The following is a 20,377-nucleotide window of genomic DNA, read 5'->3' on the forward strand; positions in this document are numbered from 1 at the left end:
TAACTATGGCATCCATCTCTGCACCTTTCATAACGGAGCAAGCCAGGTGGGATAGTAGAGATGCATAGGCACATGCATTAGTGGCACTTTCAGTGAGAAAGAAGCATTATTCCTCATATTTGCTCATGTAAAACTATGAAGCATGCTTGGGATGTGCTTGCTACTCTTTACTAAGTGCGTAAGGAGGCACAAGTGGCCTACTTGCACAAGCAGTTAGAGTCCAAGCATATAAATAAGGGAGATTTAATGGATTAGTTTCTCACAAGAATTAAAGATAAGGAGTAGCTGGCATGTATTGATGAGGCCTATCTAGATAGTTCTTTGGACTATTCTCATAGCTCTATCGAACTCATACAAGGGTTTTGCATCTATACTTCGGCTCATGATGAAGGGAAATCCCAATGCCCTTACTTTTAATGAGCTGGTTATGTTGCTCTTATAAAAACAGCAATCTCAACAACAAAATTGATCAGGCATTTGTTGCCAGTCATCAAAAAGGTAAAGGCAAAGCCTTTTCTCTCATGGCGGCTATAAGCCAAAGGTAAAATTAGCCTAGTCTTCTAGAAAGGATACCGAGAAGGAGGATGATAAGCTTAAGAAGAAAGGCAAATGCAACTATTGTCAAAAGCCAGGCCATTACATCAATGAATATAGCTACTCTATCCTTGACCACATCTTCACTCTCTGTGCCATCATCGAGGAGGGTGGAGCATGCCATCATTAGAGAATTTACCCGCTGCTTTGTGGATTTTTGTAAAGCTTTTGATACTGTACCACAAGCTTGCCTCCTCCATCATATATAGGAGATAGGAGTCCCATATGACCTGATTTGGAGCATCATCGCCCTCTATGAGTCCGTCATCGAACCAGTGAGAGCCCTAAGAGGTACATTGTAGGAGATTCCAGCACTATTGGGATGAAATAGGCCTGCCCTCTATCACCCACTCTTTTTGGCCTCTACATTGATGAGATCTTGAGCTTCATTGATACATCCTTTCCTAAGGGTAACAATGCTTCCTTCACTATATTGATGTTCTTTGAAAGCTCTTGCACATGCTGATGCACCCATACGGGACCCACTTTGAGAGAGAACAAAGCCAACTTTTGTCCGATGATAACGGCACAAATTGGAATATTGTCTTGCACTTTAAGCAGTTGAGCACCAAGGCCCTCTACATTTGATGGGTATGCTATGTGCATTGTAACACATTTTCTTAAGCTATGTACTAAGTTCGCCTTCATAAGTTATTGTAACACACAAAATACACCAGACAATGCATCAGCACCCCAAGTGCTAAAAAGGAGTCAGCAAACTATGCACATGGTGATTGGGTATTTATTTTGCATTTTACAGTTATGATCCTTCTGTCCATGATGTATGTATGGCAGTGAGATAGATTAGCGTGTCTGGTACTTTGATAGTGGTGCTAGCAAGCACATTACTTCTCACCATGATTTATTTTCCTCACTTGAGTTTGATCCTCAAGAAGGAATAGTTACATGTGTAAACAACTCCTTGTATCTAGTAAAAGGAGTTGGTTCTTTGCTGCTGCAAATGGTGGTCTAGACAATCACTCTCTCAGAAGTCTTGTTTGTGCCAGGCATTAAAAAGAACTTGTCAATCTCTCTACCATTTCTAGGGCATGCCTTGTGGTGGTTAGATTTGTTGATGACTAGCAGGTGTGCAGTTTATGAACAAAGTGATGGAGACATCACTATGGTATATGTGGTACTCTAAGCCATGGGCTTTACATGTTGCACAAGTATGAGAGAGATTGGCATATAATGCTTGTTCAGTTACTACCACATGTGCTATGAGACTGACGTAGAGCTATGGCATGCTCACATTGGTCACTTGAATTTTGGTAGTTTGTTGTGGCTTGTTAAAAGGCTGCCAAAGCTTGTGCCCCCCCATCAAACATGTATGTGGGGTGCATTTTCTGTAAGATGCAATGGGCATTATCATTCCCAAAAGATGGATCAATTAGGGGTGTCAAGAAGTTACAGCTTATACATAGTGATGTATGTGGTCCCATGAGGATACCATCAATGGGGGATATCTCTACTTTGTGACTTTTATTGATGACTACTCCAAGCACACCTGGATGTATTTGTTGAAGGAAAAGTTTGAGACTTTTATATGATTTAGACACTTTGTTTCTATGGCTAAAAATATGCATGTAAAGTTGGCACCCTTCACACAGATTGAGAGGGGGGGAGTATATATGAAAGGAGTTTCATGTATATATGGCTGAAAGAGACATAAAACATCAATGCACAGTGCCTTATACACCTTAACAAAATGATGTGGCTGAGAGGAAGAATATATCTCTCATCGAAATGACACGTTGCATGGTTAAAGGCTAGGATTTGCCTCATGTTTTTTGGTTGGAGATAGTTATGTGTGCCACTTATATGCTAAACAAATGCCCCACTAGGGTCTTGCAGACAATTACCCCTTATAGACCTTGGAATGGCAAGAAGCAATTTGGGCTCATTTATATGTTTTTTGGTTGTGTGCCTGAGCAACAATGTAATAAGTTGGATGATAAGGTAGTACAATATATTTTTGTGGGATACAGCTCAAAAATCAAAGGGTACAAAGTCTATCATCTGGATGATAAGGCAGTGAAATGTATTTTTGTCAAATACAGCTCAAAAAGCAAAGGATTAGACTCTACCATCCGGATGGCCACAAAATAGATTTTGGTGAGTAGAGATGTTGCCTTTGTTGAGAACTCAATTCAACCCATGCTTTTATGCAAAAAAAAACAGCAAAATGTATGCTCACATGACATCTTTGATACACTCCTATCTTTGTACAATGTCGGGCAGCCATATGTGGAGCAAATGAATGCTCATAAAGATGCTGCAAATCAGCCCATACTGGTTGAAAATCAACTCGGATTTTAACCCATAGATCGATGAGGTAATTATGGATGATGTAGTGGATGACAAAAGGGTAGCCATACAAATGTCCAAGAGTATGCCAAAATGGTTGGTGTAGACATTAGGAGACAACAAATTAGCTACTCCTTTACCTAGTAGGACACCATGCAGGTCCTCATCATGCATCTTATTCTTTTGCGGATCATGCTCTTTTTGCCAGTATATGCAATGAAGAAAAATGTTTTTCCTTTGAGGGGAAGCATAGAAAAATGATAATTGGATGTAGGCCATGAAGGATGAGTACAACTCAATCTTGAAAAATGACACTTGATATTTAGCAAATTTTCCTTATGGTAAAAGCCCATTGGTACAAAGTGGGATTATAAGCTTAAGCGTAAAGCTGATATGGTAGTATTGATCGTTAGGCTTGATGCAAAGGGTTATGTTCAAGAGAAGGGCATAGATTATGATGAGACCTTTACACCCATGACTATGATCAAGTGTATTCTTGCATTGGTTATGGATCATGATTGGAATGTACATCAGTTGGGTATCAAGACTGCCTTCTTAAATGGTGACTTGTATGAGGAGGTTTATCTCATCCTCATGGTTTGTTGAGAAGGGGCAAGAATCTAAAGTATGTAGGTTAAGAAAATCTTTATATAGCCTTAAGTAGGCTCTCATAGCATGGTATGAGAAGATAAACGCATACTTGGTTGCAAATGATTTTTGCAACAATCAAACTAAGAGTAACCCTCTATGTAAAAAGGAGTAAAGATTGTTTTTTGGTCATATTTTTATACATTGATGACATGCTACTCGCAGGCCCTTGTGAGGAGAAGATTTCAGTCTTCAAGGTTAAATGACATGTGTCATTTGAGATTATATATTTGGGCTCATTGCATTATTATTTAGGCATACAATTTATGTAGCACGACGATGGTATTGTGATGTTACAATCAAAGCACAGGCCTCAAAGATTATAAGCCTGCTGCTACACCAATAGAGACAGGTGCTAGGCTTACAGCCTCTTGGATATAGGTGAACCATTTGATGCATCACTTTATTAGTAGGCTATTGGGTGCCTCATCTATCTATATAATATAAGGCCAGACATTCAGTTTAGGGTTTCCCAATTGAGTAGGTTTATGCACATTCTCGAAATAAGCATTGGTAAGCTGCCAAGCGAGTATTTAGATACTTATAGGGCACTTAGTTCCTTGGCTTATTCTATGCTAAGGGAGGTGGTGTTTAGCTATATGCTTTCGGTGATTTTGATTGGGCTGGATATTATAACATGCGAGTGTCCACTAGTGACTTTTGTTTTCACCTTGGTGATTCATGTATATTACGGCTCAGTAAGAAGCAGCCATCCCTGATAGGATAGCTTCTTACTGAGCCATGATATACATGTGGAGTGTGTCTAGCTCAGATTCCTTTTAGCAGATCTTGGTGTTGGATAGTAGTCTCCCACCTTCATCTTAACTAACAACCAGAGTGCAAACGAACCCAGTGTTTTATGCTTGTATAAAGCATATTGAGGTGTATTATCATTATGTGAGGGAGAGGCTCATTGGAGGAGAAATTAGCTTGGCTTATATATCTATAAAAGACAATGTGCCAAATATGCTCACGAATGCTCTCTCATGCGAGAAGTTCAAAGATTTTCGTGTAAAGCTTTGGTCTTATTACCATTTGGGTATTGATCAACCACATGATCCATATATAGGTTCACATCATCTCACTAGGATTTGTAGCCATTTATGGTAGGTGGTGATGTGTGGACGTAGGTTAATAATGAGTCTAGACACTTTTTTTTCTCTTTAGGAGGTTTTTTCCCTAATCATATGTATGCACTCTTTTGAGTGTGTGTAAGTGACCTTATCATGTCACTTCACTTGTACTTCACTCATTCTCATCAATCTACTTTGAGCGTTGTGCTTCTATCTATTCCTTTTTAGGAGCCAATGTAACTAACCTTTCTTTCCACGAAGCCGGCATTTCATTGCTCATCCATGAAGCATTAATCATGGATAGAATTGGGTACTTCAAATCCTCCTAGAATGTTTAGAAGAATTCCAACGTGAGGCCATCCCATCTAGGAGATTTCCAGTGATCCATGTCTTAATGCATCTTGTAGTTCACTGAACCAAAACTCAATAAAAAAATCACACATATAATTTCTCACAAATAATGCATGTATTTTTCACTACATAAAATTAAATTTGGTAATATGATCAGTTGTCCACATATGGTGGATGGTTTCAAATGTTGGATTTGGTTAGTTATCTAAATCTAGATGATGTCTTGTGCATGGGTGTTATAGGGAAATGAAAAGACAGAAGACATTGAAGCCAATCGACCAAAACTCAATTAAAAAATCACAAACACATGCTTTTACACATTTTCACGTTTGTTGGAGTGGAGACTAGGGTAGCAACACACATCCACACACACACACATACATCAAAAGCTAGGAGAGATTGAGAGAAGTATAACACTCAAAGTAGATTGACAAGAATATGTGAAGTACAAGTGACATGACATGATAAGGTTACTTACACACTCACTAGGAAAAACAAGGGAAAAAGTGCCCCAGCCCATTATTAGCCTACGTCCACACATCACTACCATATAAATAGCTACAAATCCCCCCTAATGATGCGAATAAGTATAAGGATTGTTTGGCTGATCAATTCCCAAATGGCAATAAGCCTAAAGATTTGCGAATATCTTCAAACTTCTCTCGTGAGAGAGCCTTCATGAATAAATCTGCCACATTGTCGTGTGTAGAGACATAAGCTAGGTTAATATCTTGCAATGATGCTCTCCCTAGCATAATGATAATGCACCTCAATGTGTTTTATACAAGCATAAGACATTGGGTGATCAAGTACTACCAATGCACTCTAGCTATCAGTGAGAGAAGATCGAAGTGGGGGATGATTGTCCAACCTCAAGGTCTACCAAAAGATATCTCAGTTATACACAGTCCATAGTTATTGTAAAAGCTATCATGTACTCACCTTCATAGCTCAAAGTAGCCAGCCACCATCGATGGCGGTGGTGACTGCTACTTGTTGAGACACATCCAATGATCATTTTCATGTGATTCCTCAAAAGAAATAAGTTCCTCTTCATTACATATATTATCAATGAGAGCATGATCCACAAAAGAATAAGATGCATGATGAGAACTTGCACGTGTCCTACTAAGGAGTAGCTAATTTGCTATCCTATAGATGTCTGTACACCACAATCATTTTGGCACTCTCTTGGATGCATGTATGGCTTCCCTTTCCTCATCCACTACATTATGCACAATTGCCTCTTTAATAGGTTTATTTGTAGGTTAAAATTTGAGCTGATATTCAGTTGTTATGGTGGATCTGTAGTACCTTGTTGAGCATTCATTTGCTCCACATATGGATGTCCAGCATTGTACAAAGGTAGCAGTGTATCAAAGATGTCATATGAGCATACATTTTGTTGTTTTTTTGCATAAAAGTATAGGCTAAACACAACAAAGACAACATCTCTACTCATCAAAATCTGTCTTATGGTCGAATGGTAGATCCTTTTGCTTTCTGAGTTATATCCTATAAAAATGCATTTTATCACCTTATCATCTAGCTTATTGTGTTATTGCTCATGCACAAGAGCATAAGCAAGATCACTAAAAACATGCAAATGAGCCCCAAGGACTTCCTACCATTTCAAGATTTGTAAGGGATAATTGTTTTCAAGGACTTGGTGGGGCATCTATTTAGCTCATAAATGGCACACATTACCCCTAACCCAAAAAAAAGGTAAATCCTAGCCTTTGACCATGCAACCTAACATCTCCATGAGAGAGATTTGTTCTTCCTCTAAGCCACACCATTTTTTTGAGGTGTGTAAGGCACCGTGCATTGATGTTTTATGCCTCTTTCAGCCATATATGAGAGATCTGTTGTTCCTCTCAACCACACCATTTTGTTGAGGTGTGTAAGGCACCATGTATTGATGTTTTATGCCTCTTCTTTTAGCCATATATGCATGTAACTCCTTTGACATATACTCCCCCCCTCGATCTGTATGAAGGGTGCCAACCAACTTTACATAGAGACACATTTTCAGCCATTGAAACAAAGTGTCTAAAGCATGTAAAAACCTCACTTTTCTTCGAACGGATACACCCGTGTTAACTAGAGTAGTCATCAATAGAATTCACAAAGTAGAGATATTCCCCAATCTAAGTTGTCCTCATAGGACCACATACATCACTCTATGTAAGCTATAATTTTTGGATAGCCCTTAATGATCCATCTTTTAAGAATGATGCCCATGCATCTTGCTCAAAATGCGCCCCTCACACACATGTTTGACAAGGGCCTCAAACTTGGAAACTCTGACACCATCTCCTCTTTTAAGGTACAACAAACTACCAAAATTCAAGTGACTAAAGTGGTCATGGCATAGCTTCGCATCACTCATAATACGTGGCAGTAACTAAACAAGCATATGTGCCAATCTCTCATACATGTCCAGCATGTAAATTCCATATCTTAGAGTACTGGATACCACAATAATATCTCCATCACTCTTCAATCATGAACCATACACCTGCCCTAGCAATGGAATAAACTAACAGCAATTTCTTTTTGATTCAAGGCACAAATAAGACTTCTAAGAGAGTGATTGTCCCATCATTTGTAGTAGTAACCACAACCTTACTAACTCGTCACTGGATATGAGAAGTTGTTTGCACATATGATTGTGCCCCCTTGAGGAGCAAACTCAAGTAAGGAAATAAATCATGTTGAGAAGTAATATACTTTGCTAACAACACTATCAAAATATTGGATATGTTGATCTATCATTGACATGCATACATCATGGGGACAAAAGTTTCATAACTGTAGTGCATAATGAATGCCCAATCATCATGTGCATAGTTCACTGACTCCTTTTTTTAACACTCGGTGTGGTGTTGCTACATCAGACCACAACCATGCCAGACTCTCTCCTCTTCTCCTCTTCTCCTTCTCCAACCTCTTTCTTTATTCATTGATATAATGGCTTGGATGTAGTTTCATTTACCTTTCTTTTTAGGCTTATCACCCCACTTCTCGACATCCTTGCCAAAAGACAAGCTAATTTTGCCTTTGACTTGTGGCTGCCCTAAGAGAAGGTTGTGCCTATACCTTTTTGGTTGGCACCAAGTTTGGTTTTATTGGGATTTATCTTCTTGTAAGATCACTATAATCAACTCATCAAATGTAAGGGCATGGGGTTACGTTTCATCATGAGAGTAAAGCGTGGATGCAAAACTGTGGTATCGATCCGATAAAACTGAGACAGCAATGAGCTATCTGAATAGGCCTCATCAATATATTCAAGTTTCTCTCTAAGATCTTTGATCCTTGTGATAAACTTGTCCATTAATTCTCCCTCATTCATATGCTTGAACTTTAACTCGTTGTACAAGAGTAGGTCACGTGCCATTACGCGTAAAGTGCAGCAAGCATATCCTAAGCCCTACTTAGCAATTTTACATGAGCGAATATGAGGAATAATGCTCCTTTTCACAAAAAGGGCCAAAAATGCATGTGCTAATACATCCTTGTCATCTCACCTAGCCCACTATGGGAGGTGCAGAGGTGGTGGGTGCCAAAGCTACATCTCAACTAGTATACCCATTAAAAGTACATGTATCATCCTACACCAGTGAGACAGGGAATCCTTAATGCCAATAACAATATTCAAAGCCCTGAACTAATATCACCATCCTAAGTACCTGTACTATCCTGTGTTGAGATGAGACAAGGTGTGCCCAAATGCCAATAACAACATTCCAAAGCCCTTTAGCAACTAACACATGATACATCATATAGGACCACAATGGATAATTGGTTTCTCAAGCTTATTCTCACCGGAAAACACCCCAAATATATCAATGCCTTCATTTGAGCTTGCAAATAACGATCCTCTGACAAAAATGCAAATATCCCAATAACCTATCAATGTTTGCCTGCCAACTGAATGCAATCAACATGGTTGTCAGTAGATTACTAATGACAAAGAAGCCTGCAAAGTGTATAAAAAATAGTAGAGTGTGGAAATGTTACTGGTAGAATGTAAAGTGTAGAAATAATACTCTGCCATGGATGCAAAATTTGATGACAATGATGATAATGCTGTCAAAGCTATTGTGATGAGCTTGAATATGTGACATTGATGAAGCGACGATGGATGATGGTTCTTTCTACATACCAAATGTATGTTGTTGCACTACGAGAAACCTAAAACCAAACAAAGACAGTTCAAACTGACACTCTTCCTAGATGTCAGCAAAAAGGTTAAAGCATATCAACAAGCCCCGAAAACAAACCTAAAATGGCCTGAAAGGCACAAAAACATTATTAATACTAGTAGTAGGTATACCTTCTCCACCTAAGAGGATAGCTCAATTCGAGACAATCAAAAGAGCAGCTTGAAAAGGTGATGATAGGGGTGAGGGCCAAGAGAACTGGCTCTAATACCAATTGTTGGAGTGGAGATCAAGGTAGCAACACACACACATGCAGCAAGCAAGGAGAGATCAAGAGAAGCACAACATACGAAGTAGAATGAGTGAAGTGACATGATAACGCCACTTACACACTCACTCATAAGAGTGTATACACACACTTGGGAAAAAAAACCTCCTAAGGAGGGAAAAAGTACCTCAACCCATTATTAGCTCATCATCACTACAAGATAAATGGCTACAATGTTCACACACACACACACACACACACACATCCATGCACATGCACGCACACATGATTTTTTTAAAATAATAATTACTATACTTTATCCCTCTCTCTCCCTCTCTCTCTGCCGCCCACCACAGGAGGAGGAGACAGGAGCCTCGCCGTACACTTGTCTGTCTCGTCAGAGGAGATTATGCATTATTCTACACTAGGGGAAGTATTTCTTACGGGCGACTTCAATGCCCACACACAGAGCAGACAGTGTGAGGTGTATGACTATGATGACATGGAGATCCTCCACCCTGTGGATCCAGAGGAGATAGGGGCTAGTCAGGCATCAGAGGAGATAGGGGCTAGTCAGGCATCAGAGGACACTGGACCAGACAGAGGACATTATGGGGGGACCACTTACTAGAGTTGGGAGCCAGGCATCATCTCGTTATTTATAACGGGATGCTACAGTGGCCGGGATCAGGAGGGCTGACATGCTTCCCACATGGGGGTCATACACGGATCGGCGGAGGCACGGTGGTAGACTACATTATGGGGTCTTTGGAGGCATCACAGCTTGTCACCTCATTCTCCATTCCACCTCGTCCTATTGGGGTAGATCATACATACTTGGCATTTTCACTAGCCGGATCACCAGTATCACCAACCCCCCACATACCGACGCCACACACTACCATCTACTTCACACATGACATGGCAGACATATACACTAGCAGAGTAGAGGATGGGCTCCTACTCATCATGGATCCCCTAGCACCTATGAATACCATTACAACCCAAGTATCACTCCTACACACGGTTGCATTACAGAGCTTCCCACATCGTGTCCACTCATGAGAGCCTGCTCTGCGAGATCTGGGACTATGCCCCAAAACAGATGGTATGATGACAAGTGCAGAGCCCTATACTCACGGCTCCGCATATAGAGAGCCTTGGGAGCCATCACAGAGCAGGAGTCGAGGAGGAGAGAGATGAGGAGACTTACTTGCCGTCGCAAAAGGCGGGCCTTTGCAGAGATACAGGAGCTAGAGATCTTTCATTTCTTCATGAGTAGAGATAGCCCTATCTCATGGCGACACTTCAGAGAGCCCCGGACACCGACACCTATTGCAGACCCACAGACATGGCACACATATGCAGAGGGCCTATACCACGCCCCACAGCAACCACCTATACCTCAGCCACCACCACAGGAGCCTCGACCTACCAGCTAGCTTCTTTACCCACTCGATGTGGTAAAGGAAGCTATCCGCCGCCTACAACATGGACGGGCCGCCGACCATATGGGCCTGCAGGGTGAGCATCTCATATATGCAGTAGATTCTTTCGCTCCTTTTCTTGCACACCTGTTTATTAACAGGGCACTAGCAGAGGGTTTGCCTGCAGAGTGTGGACGATGCATACCATTGTGCCGATTCACAAAACAGGGGATATGCTCGATCCGAGCAACTACAGGACGGTTATGGTTGGCCACGTGTTGGCCAAACTCTATGGTGCAATGTTGGAGCAAGAGCTTAGCTTATATGCTGAGCGAGCAGGTTTACACTCATCAGGGCAGGCAAGCTTCAGGAGAGCTTTCTCTACCCCCTAACCATGTATTCACTTTGAGATGTATGATTGATCAAGCCAGAGTGAGGAAGAGAAAGCTCTATTTTGCTGCTTTGTGGATTTTCGCTTGGCATTTGACACAGTACCACGAGAGAGAGGCTCTTTCACAGCGCCTGCAGTCTGTTGGCATACTAGCAGATATGACATGGGACATCTATGCATTATATGAGGAGGTCTTTGGGCGAGTTAGATGTCCAGGACGTATGTCCGAGACTATTGCTACTAGCACCATTGGTGTGAAGCAAGGATGCCCACTTTCCCCCACGCTATTTGGGTTATACATTGATGAGGTGGCTGACTTCATTACACAGGGAGGCAGAGATGGAATTGATTTAGCGGGTACCTCAGTACATATTATACTTTATGCTGATGATATTGTATTAGTGTCTGAGTCTCCAGGAGGTCTACAACAGCATCTACATGCACTCGATGATTTCTGCACACAGAGGGGTCTTACTGTGAACCTTGGGAAAACCAAGGTTATGGTCTTTCATACATCGAGACAAGGCAGGAGAGTCAGTTGACATTCACTCTCGTAGGACACCAGGTGTGGAGGTGGTGACATCATACGTGTACCTAGGGGTTACCTTCTCTGCAACAACAGCCACACGCTTCACCATGGGTTCAGTAGCCAGAGCTAGATTGACACGGGGATATGCAGCATTGGCCATGCTCGAGAGACAGTGTCACCAGGCACATTTTCAGGAGCCTCGGACGAAGGGGTGGCTATTTGACACATTAGTCACAACGGCATTGATGTATGGAGCAGCGGTATGGGCACCAAGCCTTGCTACCCATTGGTGGACACAGATAGAGAGACCACAGGCCCTCATGATGGCACGCATGATATGCAGCATACTGTCAATACCTCATGACATTATCCGAGCAGAGTTTGCTGCGCCTGCTATGATGGTAGAGGCCATATTCCAGACTATATGCCTGCTAGACAGATTCAGAGAGATGCCACAAGACAGATTGTAATATAGAGATTTTGAGGCATCTAGACAGCTGGCTGAGGCAGGAGCCAGAGGATCATGGTATGCACAGGTTACACATTGGTTCTCACAGCATGGCCTAGACATGGATCATCTACCATTGGTTCTCACAGCATGGCCTAGACATGGATCATCATGGTATGCACAGGTTACACATTGGTTCTCACAGCATGGCCTAGACATGGATCATCTACCACCATTCCAGTATGACAGGGATGCACCACATATCCGTCTCTCTCATAGTGCGAAACAGAGTATTGAGATAGGACCTATGGCAGCTCTATACACGAGAGACATGGATATCGCCTACACAATCTCTTCCACCGAAGATGCTATTCATGAGTATCACTGATGATGGATTTATAGAGAGGCCTAGATACATGGAGGGCTTTTTACCACACGGCTCCCGAGTGGCTATTGGTCAGCTTAGAGTTTCATCACATCAATTGGAGATCGAGATTGGCAGAGCAGCACGGATCCCCCGAGGAGGAGAGGGTATGCTGATTGTGTAGAGAGGAGGTGGAGAGTGAGGAGCATTATGTATGCAGATGCAGAGAGCATATACAGCCATCAGAGAGAGATATCCCATTTTATTCAGAGAGCCACATTTCCTACGCCAGATCTTTGAGGCAGCAAACCAACGCATACTGGGGAGATTCATTCTAGACATACAGCGTCACAGAGAGAGACATCATTACAAGCTCAAATAGCTCCAGAGAGGGGGGACGATAGACACAGATTACTACATTTTTTTAGAGATCCATCCCACTCCCAGCCCCTACACGGACGGCAAGGAATTACTCTCCAGAGAGCAGAGACACTCAGAGCCCGCAGGACACCTGGCTTTCGGACACCATGCCTATACCAGAGAGAGATGACAGAGATCAGAGCTCAGTTTCACAGAGAGGGTGCGGACCGACTGGCTCGCTTCAGAGCAGACCCAGGCATGTTCTTCAGGGAGCTGTGGACACCCCTTCATTGATGTATACCATTTTATACCCCCAGTATGGTACAAGATGGAGCTAGCTAGGTTGCATATCATGATTGTATACTCCATGCATATAGCTTTGCATTCTCCTAGTAGTAGAGATCCATCCCCTCCCCCACTCATTGTACTTATTGCACACCCAGATTCAGCTTTTTAGTTTAGTATTTTTTCATTTTGTTGGGATGACAGAGGATACCCCATACAGGTACACCGATTTGTCTCATAGGCCGAGTTCGGTCTTTTGGAAGACGTTAATAAAATCTCTCTCTCTCTCTCTCTCTCTCTCTCTCTCTCTCTCTCTCTCTCTCTCTCTCTCTCTCTCTCTCTCTCTCTCTCTCTCTCTCTCTCTCTCTATATATATATATATATATATATATATATATATATATATACACACATATACTATATGGTTAAAATGTATGCATATATGTGTACGCACATGTGCACATGTGAACCTTGGATATGTTTCAAATTACCAAATAATTTAGTAAATGTCTTAGTACTACATATTTATGTATATGTGTTCCTCTTATTAATCTGCTTCTTCTTCTTCTTTGTTAAATCAATCTTGGTCTAAGAAGAATCAAATTTTTGCATCAACATATGATTTTGGACTTCAACACTTATTACATAAATAGCAATTTGTGGGTGGCAAAAGGTAGCCAAGGCAATGGTGAAATAGATATCAAAGGCGAGGCTCCTCTTATAAGTAATTCTATGGGAAAGCCACTACTTGTTAGAAATAGCATTACGAAAAATATTAAGTTAATGAGAGGCTAGTGATAGCAGTCTAAGTCATGCTAGAAGTGTAAGTAATGCTAGAAGTAAATAACTACAGCTTTCATAAGTGGACCCAAACACATGCTCACACTTTATCAATAAAATGAAACCCATGTGTTCACAAGATTATTAGATAATGAACTAAGACTAAGTGAGTAATGGGCTAAGGTCATGTGTCAACATTAAGTTGAAATCTAGCTATAGATTTTATTCACTAGAAATAGCACTTACTAAAAATAGTAAAATGATGATTTTTAGTAAAATGATGAGAGGCTGATGAGACAGTGGTGTAACCAAAAGAGGCAGCACTGGATTTGTTGTAGGTAAGAATCAAAGATTTTGTAAGAGGATCCAAATACATGGGTCTCGCTTACAAATGCCTAGGATGAATGCATCATTAGCAAACTAGATGCATTCACTTGTTGCTGCCACTAATTTCCTATCAAACAACAAAGGCCTTGAATTTGTAGAGGTGAATCGCCACCATGAGATGAGGGGCGCCTTTCAATATGTTATGCTTACACATACAAGATCTTGTTAGTTTGGCTCAAATGGTCAGCTGACTCATGTTGATCTAAAATGAGTGAAATGTTGCACGTGCAAAGTATGGCTTAGATTTTCATTTCATAAAAATTTGGAATGTAGGCAAGAACGTGTAGACACCACATATGCTAGTCATAATCCTATGTCATGGGAAACATGGAAATCCATAGTCCTTGAGAGACCAATGCTCAAGTCGAGTGTATATTTTATACGATATTTACACGTACACTCCATGAAGTGTTAATGCTTGGGAAGGGTTAGATTAGTGCAACTCAATGTGAATCCATAAGCATAAGTAAACAATAACACTACAACTCTCTACCAACGTTTGGTGATAGTGTATCTATACATAATGATAAATTTGGGAGGGGTTAGATTATTGCAACTTAATGCATCCACAAGCATAAGCAAATAATAACACTACAGCTCTTTAGCAACTTAATGATAGTGTAGCTATGTGCAATGAAAAATTTACACTAGAATTTTCTTCCACATCCACTCTTCCGAACCAAAAGCATTGCCCATTGACAACTATTCCAAACCATGGCTCCTCAACACCCAACTTTAACACTTGACTTGAAGCCATTAATACAATAAACCATAGTGCAATAACAACAAAGAACAAAGATGAAAATAAAGTCAAACAATGATAAAAACCATTTTCTTGACATTTCAATAGCAATCAATGGTGGGTAGAAAAGAGCTTGTTGGTAGCACAAATTTATTACAAGGGTAGCAATCACAAATTTACTACAAGGGTAATGATCACATATGGCTATACCATATACTATATAAGGCTAATAATCACATCTGGCTATACCATATACCCTCAAAACAAAAAGCTCCACAAGCCAACAAAAAGAAACAAAGAATACAAAACAACATGGGATAACACAGGCTAAACTTGTTAATGCTAAGTAGGAAACTATTACAAAATCAATGCTTTTACAAAGGTAGTAGGTCCCTAAACATGAGAACATGAAGCCAACCCAATGACCCCAAGTACCAATAAATCCTCTCCAAAAGTTTGATTGGTGTGGCAACCAAAGAAGACACAAAAATATACACAAAAACATGTTTTCAAAAGTGGGATAGTGCCACAAGAGCTTATTTACACAAACAAAGACACAAATATTTACACAAAAACATGTTCTCAAAAGTGGGATAGTGCCACAAGAGCTTATTTACACAAACAAAGACAAACGAGAACAAAAAGTAGTCACACTAGAACCTACTTTGGAAAAGAGGACTAGTAAGACAAGAACCTGCTTGTTTTTGCCCCTTAACTTGTAGCTCCACAAGAACCTCTGCACAAAGAAAGCACAACTACATAGCAACCTACCTATGAAAGAGTGTTGATAAAGAGAAATCCAATTGCCTAAAAAAAAGGTGACCATAAAGCTTCCCAACAATGAGAGGAGTATCGCCTCAACAATGACATCAACGAGAGTAAATAACATAGAATCAGCCGACTACGTCAATTGACACCTAAATGTCTCAACAATTACCACCAATGATTTGACTTGGCTTTAAGAGGTACAATGAACCTACTATGCTATCCCAATCCCTAAGCTTTGCTTCAGCTTGTAAAATCATGACATAGATCTTCAATCAAGGTGCATATGCCTAAATGATCAAAATCCTTCTTCAATCTAAGAAATCATATGGCTTGTTAGCATTGTGATTTAATGAATATAACCCATCATGTAACCTTTACAAGTGATCTCCACCATGACAAGGTGATGAATTGTAGGGAGGGTTAAGAGAAAGCAACATACCCCACTTTCAATTCAATGGGTAAACCACATGAATTTTCTTGTCTTAGCTTCTTCAATATTATAGAATTATAATGAGTAGCCCACTTTCAATCTAGTGTGTAAACCACTTTCAATCTAATGGGTAAACCACATGAATTCTCTTGTCTTAGGTGCTTCTAGATGATGAGTAACCCACAAGCTCTCATTCCTAAAAAGGGGTATAGACAAATCTCCTTTTTCACATGGCAAAAAGGTAAAACCAATTGGAACATAAGAGCCTCCACCCAAAAATGGGACAACGCACATGCAATAAAGAGGGTGGAGTACACAAGGGCCTCTCATTAACACATTTTAAATCAATAATATTTCAATCACTAACTGCTCACTAATAAAGTACACAATAAGGCCAAATGGAAACAAATCTACTCCTATCTCAAGTTCCTCAAAGACTTCTTGGCCACCATTGCTAAGTATGAAATGAGGAATACAAAGCATATGGCCAAGTCAAATGAGCTAAACATCCAAAGAATCATAAATTTTAATGAAAAAGGGAAGAACACATAATGTCCACCACAAATCTAATGAAAACACTATCGGGTTGGAAGAAATTATCATTATGCATAAATATATATATCGATCTAAACCATAACATAAATAAGATATTGAATAAAAAAATACAAAGAAAAAAACAAGATCATTGGGTACAATATCTCACCCCCTCCCCAACGTGAGTGGCTCCATCTCCCTCATGTGGGAATTTAAGTTTTATATTTTCAAATTCAACCCTTGGAGCCAAAAATAGCTTTAACATCCAAAGTTGGGTCTTTTCTTTTACAAAAATAACCTTAGTGCCTTGTGTATAACCTTTATAATAAATAAATTAAATTCCTACACATCTCAGATGTGTTAAATAAGGACTTCGAATTACCATCATGAATACAATGCCCAACCAAAGCTATGCACGACATCATGGTGATCGTCAACAATCACACACCATGCACCATCCGTGTGACACCTCAATTGGTATCCTTGTTGTACTCCTCACAGCAACACCTATTACTTCACAAGTGTCAATAATATTAGATTAGAATAATCAATTGGAATCCTCAATAATTAATCCCAACATGATTGCTTTCATAGGCATAAACATATAACACCAATAATACATTTAACATGGTGACCACCCACAATACTAATAACAGTACCCTATCGGTATTAAAGTGGTATCACCCACGATACCAAACTACCTGCATGGTTTAATGGTATCTCATGTGTCATCGAGATCAACCATAGAGTGAACTTCCTAACATCCCTCTTGCTTGGGTTTGCAACTAACCTTAGTTGCATGTTTGCGTATTTGAGCCGATGAGGTCTAAACAAGTGTGGAAAACCTACTTAGGTATACACCAAGCAAAGAGAATGTGTACTTAATGTATGGATGAATGGTCGATATGAACATCATGATTATCAAATTCCTCAACATCATTATTGTCCCATACCAGTATGATAATGAGAAAATTAATAAGCAACAAATCGTTATTATTAAACTTTTTAATATCTATACCGTCCCCCATACCAGCATGCCATCAAGAAAAAAGGACAACAACAAAGGTCAATGTTCTAAAAGTTTCTTTCAATGTGAAAGGGTAATAAGTAACACACGCTCACATTGAAAGGGTATTAAGTAGCATGTACTCACACTGAAAGTAACATACAATCAAAAAGTTACTTTCAATGTGAAAGGACAATGAGGAACATTCACTCATCAATGGTGCCCAACCACAACATATATGTGCATCACTGTCTCATCACATTGGTCTTGAGTCTCAATAGTAAATAATGTTCCAACATATATCTTCTTCTCGGTCTAGGGATATACACCATGATCGTATTCAAGTTCAAGTTTTTTTAAAGTCTCTAAGATAAGTTTTTTTAAAAAATATTTGGAAGCATATATATATATATATATATATATGTATGTATGTATGTATGTATGTATGTATGTGTGTGTTATCCTAGACTAAAAGTCATTTTTCATTCTATGTGTGTCCTTGGCCAAGAGAATTAACATGTAGTATCACATGAAGTTTCTAGAAGGTTTCTAGCTACCATTTATGGTTTCTTCCTCTTTCTTAGCAAGAGTACCACCTATATAACTAATGCCAAAGCTATATACTTTACCTTCAAGATTTATCTTACTTGACAAGAGTTTTACAATCTATTAATTTTTATGTCTCGTAGTGTTAGCTAAGATAATATCTATTCTCAGTACTACTAATACTTCTTGTTTTTCTCATCATTTGATGGAAATATTAAAGGTCTAGATGTCTAAGATAGTTATATGTGATACTAGAAAATGTACTCTCTACTTTATAATATAATAGAAATATGTTTGAGATTTGGCCAATGGACCCAAACATAGGCACTCTTCTCCTCAATGGACCCAAACATAGGCCGTCTTCTCCATATCATCCTCAATGGATCCAAACATAGGCAGTCTTCTCCATACCATCCTTCATATTATATCCTCATATTATATCAATGGACCCAAACGTAGGCACTCTTGTCAATACCATCCTCAGTGGACCTAAACATTGGCACTTTTCTACATACTATCCTCAATGGATCCAAACATGATAATATACCCTTCACTCTCAGGCATTAGGAGTCGATGGGCACTGGTCTAATGCCCTGGATCCCCAAAAGTATGAGTGCAAACCCTATTTTTCAAGAAACCCTAATTTTAAAGAAGAGGCCAAAATATATGCCGCCTTCAACTCATGTCTCATAGACCTTGAAACTATGCATCAAAACTTGAGTCAACGTCCTCAAGCCTATCCATGAAAATAACAAGAAGAGGAAGACCTTTGTTGATGATGGGCACTAGTAAGGTTTCTGGGATGTGCAAGAGAGACCCACTTCATGCTATGTCTACATTTCTTCTTGAGCTGGATTCAGACTGCCAGAAACTATGCTCAAACATCGGAGGATGCAATCCAGAATTTCAATAGCACCGCGCATGGTAATAAAAGGAACCTTCAGCAGCTAATAATCCCATCAGGAAAGCAAAAAGAGGCCTCACAACGGTGGAAATCAAAGCTCCTCAGCCGACAAAACCTTAGCAAAGCAATAGAAAGAAGAGGGCGCAACAAAAAGCAATGTGAAATGCTAAGGCAAAGAAGACAGGAGGAGCATGCTTCAAGTGCAACTAAAATGATACCCTCCATATAGAACCCATGTAAGCACTTTTGTCCATGATAAATAACAAGATGATGACTATTTGATTGTACTTGACGATACCATTTGTTTCACCCACTTTAGGATCATCCATTGATATCCTAATATCCTAATTGTTTCATCCATTGATATTAATGACTATCTGATTGTACTTAAGGATACCAATTTTGTTTTACCCACTCTAAGACAGGATATCTAGATGATGACTATTGGATTGCACTTTAGGATACCAGTTTTGTTTTACCCACTTTGGGACACGACATTAATATGAAGGAATAAATAACAGCTTTGGAGTATGATGTCTACTTGTGCCATTTAAGTCTCTTCTAGTCTGGTGTCTCTTTCCGTATGTTTGTCGTTCAATTGGGTGTGGGTGGTCTCGAGCATGATGCATATTGTTATGCAAATGACATTCTTATTCATAGCCCGTCGGAGATGCTCACCACGATGATGACACTTGTAGGATGTGGCTTGGTGGCATGGGATGCGGTCTTACTCTGGGAGAGCTCTGCCTAGGATGTAGCTATGGCTTCCAGCTTGGGGGTGATTCCAAAGTGACTACATGGACGGGAGGCGCCTTAGGCCTCTCTTCTATGTGGTTCCAAGATGTGGCTTGGTGGCATGGGATGCGGTCTTACTTTGGGGGAGCTCTGCCTAGGATGTAGCTATGGCTTGGTGGCATGGGATGCGGTCTTACTTTGGGGGAGCTCTGCCTAGGATGTAGCTATGGCTTCCAGCTTGGGGGTGAGTCCAAGTCATGATGGCTTGGTGGCATGGGATGCAGTCTTACTCTTGGGGGGCTCTGCCTAGGATGTAGCTATGGCTTCTAGC

This window comes from Cibotium barometz, chromosome 39, assembly GCF_041138505.1.
Source record: "Cibotium barometz isolate CiBa-2024 chromosome 39, ASM4113850v1, whole genome shotgun sequence".
NCBI lineage: Eukaryota > Viridiplantae > Streptophyta > Polypodiopsida > Cyatheales > Cibotiaceae > Cibotium > Cibotium barometz.